The following is a 3,526-nucleotide window of genomic DNA, read 5'->3' on the forward strand; positions in this document are numbered from 1 at the left end:
TCATCAAGCTCCAGGCCTTTATTGGAAGGAGGACCAGAATTAGAGGCAGGCCTCAATTTATATTTGAGCAAAATGAACTAATGGTTCGCTGGAGTTTTTGACAATTAAAATTGCGCCCACATTTTCAAAGTTAAACACATTTCTTTTAACAACGGTAGTTTCTGCTTCAGCCCTCTCCCCCTCCCCCTGTGCAGCGGCTGCAAACTCACTGATGCGCCTGCAGCCTCTCAGAGTTCCTGCTGCTCTAAACATTAAAATAATTATTTCATTTTCTGTTCCTCACTTCTGATTACCTTCAATGGTGTCTGTTTGTTGCAACCACCAGGTACCAAAACTAGCTTGTTTTTACTTGACTATTTTTCTGTCCTGTCTCTGTTTATTATCTTCCTACATCTCCTCTCAATCCTAAAGAAAAACTGGACCTGGGTTCACATATATTCACCTTATGAGTTACCTTTGAACTGCAGTTCTAAAAGATCTACCAACCGCAAAAACAGCGGAGTGCGTGCTGTTCTCAGTTAGGTGCGTCACCGAGGACAAAACAGGTGATGCGCCCCGATCCAGAGTAGCGAAACGCATCAGGCACAAATAAAAAAATAAAAGACAGAAAACATAAAAGGAAATGAGTCGACATGAACGATCGCATGTTAAATTAGTTTTTGAGGTGGCAACACCTGATTTGATAATGTTACTGTGGCCGTGCTCAGGACACAGATGTCTGGAGTGCGTCAACAATCAGAGCTTTGCATGTGCAAGCTGGTTAAGGTTAGGATGGGGGTGAGGAGGAGGTTAGATTGCAAGAGGGTAAATGTCACAATTTGGTTAAATGTCCGTTTTATGGCGGGTGTCAGTACCGACGCTCTGGCACAGCGCGTTGCCTCCCTACGTGCAGGAGCTTGTCACCTGCTGACAGCAGGCTGCTGTCTTTTCCGAGGACTGCATCTTGCCGGTCATTATCACGTGTCAGCGACTAGTCAATGACAGGCATAAGAAGTCACTATAGAGCAGTGAAGTCGACTAGTGACTAGTTCATACAACCCATTCTGCTCCCCAGAGTGTCCTGCAGCATAATCAGCACGTTTTCTTTGAACTTGATATCAAATTTTCGTCTCCTCTTTGTCTCCGCACGGTTAAAGTTACCCTCGCGGTCTATCACTGACAAATCAAAAGTGAGACGAATGTCACAACCGCCCCCCGTACTTGCTTGTTACCACATTCCACCCGGCCACAATAAAAAACCGACCATTATTCACCTCCGCCGACTCCAACGCCGGCCAAAATGTGATACCCAGCTGTTAATTGAATACATGCCAATATTAGAGGATTTACGGTAATAGAAATAAAAATATATTAGAATTATTGTAACTCACTGTGATCCAAACAATAAATCAGCCATAGCTGATTAGCAATCATGAAATGAGGTCTGGGAGTTTTTAAGTATCATTCTTTTATTACATTTTTTTCTTAGATCTGTTAAAAGGTCACCATGGCAACCTGTATGTCTTCAACGTCGGCTACACAAAGCAGCAAGTGTAAGTACCAAGTACCTGTCCTGACCACTTCATGTATGGTTTTGTACTTTAAACAGCTTGGCTAAACCTGTTATTTTTTTTCTCCATAGCCATTTGGATCATTGGAGACAGCTACATGAGGCGTGGTGCCCAGAGAGCTGCAGAGACCCTCGGAACAACCTTGGCCTCCCTGACGTCCGTGTCTCCTGGTTCGGTTGGGGCGGACTGAGGTGAAAAGACCTCCCCTTCTTTTTCCACTCCCTGCAAGGAAGAGCAGCTCCTGATGTCCTTCTCATCCACTGTGGCCGCAATGACATGGGGGTGGTCAGCAGTGTGAAGCTGGTCAACATGATGAAGGAGGACCTGCACAGGCTTCACCTTCTACACCCTCATGTGATCATGTCATCCATCACCCAAAGGTGTAGCTGGAGGGCAGGTGTTAAACCTGCTAAAATTGAGAAGTCAGTGTCATGGCTACATTTATTTCTAGCTTAAATGGTTGTTGTGCATCCTCACATCAGACATGACAGTCCAGGGATATTTTTGTCAGACAAAGTTCATTTCTCAAATAGGATCTTTCATGGATGTAAATTCAAAGAGTCGGAGTACCCGGCCCGGTGGGTTACCGGAGTACCCGGCCCGGTGGGTTACCGGAGTCCCACCCTGGAGCCAGGCCTGGGGTTGGGGCCCGTGAGCGAGCGCCTGGTGGCCGGGTTTTCGCCCATGGGGCTGGGCCCAGCCCGAACCGGATACATGGGCTCATCCAATTGTGGATCCACCACCCGCAGGAGGAACATAAAGGGTCCAGTGCAGTGTGGATCGGGTGGCAGACCAAGGCGGGAGCCTTGGCAGTCCGATCCCCGGACAAAGAAACTGGTTTTTGGGACATGGAATGTCACCTCGCTGGCGGGGAAGGAGCAGGAGCTTGTGGCAGAGGTTGAGCGGTACCGGCTAGATATAGTCGGACTCACCTCGACACATAGCATTGGCTCTGGAACCCAAGTCCTTGACAGGGGTTGGACACTCTCCTTTGCTGGAGTTGCTCCCGGTGAGAGGCGGAGGGCTGGGGTTGGCTTTTTGTTAGCCCCAAGACTCTCTGCCTTTGTCTTGGGGTTTACCCCGGGGGACGAGAGGGTAGCTTCCCTGCGCCTACGGGTCGGGGAACGGATGCTGACTGTTGTTTGTGCTTATGGGCCAAATATCAGTTCAGAGTACCCACATTTTTGGAGTCCCTGGGACGAGTGCTAGATAGTGCTCCATCAGGGGACTCTGTTGTCCTGCTGGGAGACTTCAGTGCTCACGTGGGCAATGACAGCTTGACCTGGAGGCGTGTGATTGGGAGGAACAGCCCGCCTGATCTGAGCTTGAGTGGTTTTTCGTTATTGGACTTCTGTGCAAGCTGTAGTTTGGCCATAACAAACACCATGTTCGAACATAAGGATGCCCATCGGTACACTTGGTACCAGGGTAGCCTAGGTCGCAGGTCGATGATAGACTTTGTAGTCATATCATCTGACCTGCGGCCGTATGTTTTGGACACCCGAAGGGTTAAGGGAGCTGAGCTGAGCCAGAAAGCGAGGCTCTCGATTTACCAGTCAATCTATGTCCCAGTCCTCACCTATGGTCGTGAGCTTTGGGTAATGATCGAAGGAACAAGATCGCGGATACAAGCGGCCGAAATGAGTTTCCTCCGTAGGGTGGCCGGGCTCAGCCTTAGAGTGAGGGTGAGGAGCTCGGACATTCGGGAGGGACTCGGAGTAGAACCGCTGCTCCTCCGGATCGAAAGGAGTAAGTTGAGGTGGTTTGGGCATCTGGTCAGGATGCCTCCTGGATGCCTCCCTGGGGAGGTGTTTCGGGCATGTCCTGTCGGCAGGAGGCCCCCGGGTCAACCCAGGAAATGTTGGAGAGGTTACATGTCCAATTTGGTCCGGGAACGCCTTGGGGTCCTGCCGGAGGAGCTGGTGAAGATTGCCAGGGAGAGGACGGTCTGGAGCTCCCTAGTTGGGATGCTGCCC

This window comes from Nothobranchius furzeri, chromosome 7, assembly GCF_043380555.1.
Source record: "Nothobranchius furzeri strain GRZ-AD chromosome 7, NfurGRZ-RIMD1, whole genome shotgun sequence".
Taxonomy (NCBI): Eukaryota; Metazoa; Chordata; class Actinopteri; order Cyprinodontiformes; family Nothobranchiidae; genus Nothobranchius; species Nothobranchius furzeri.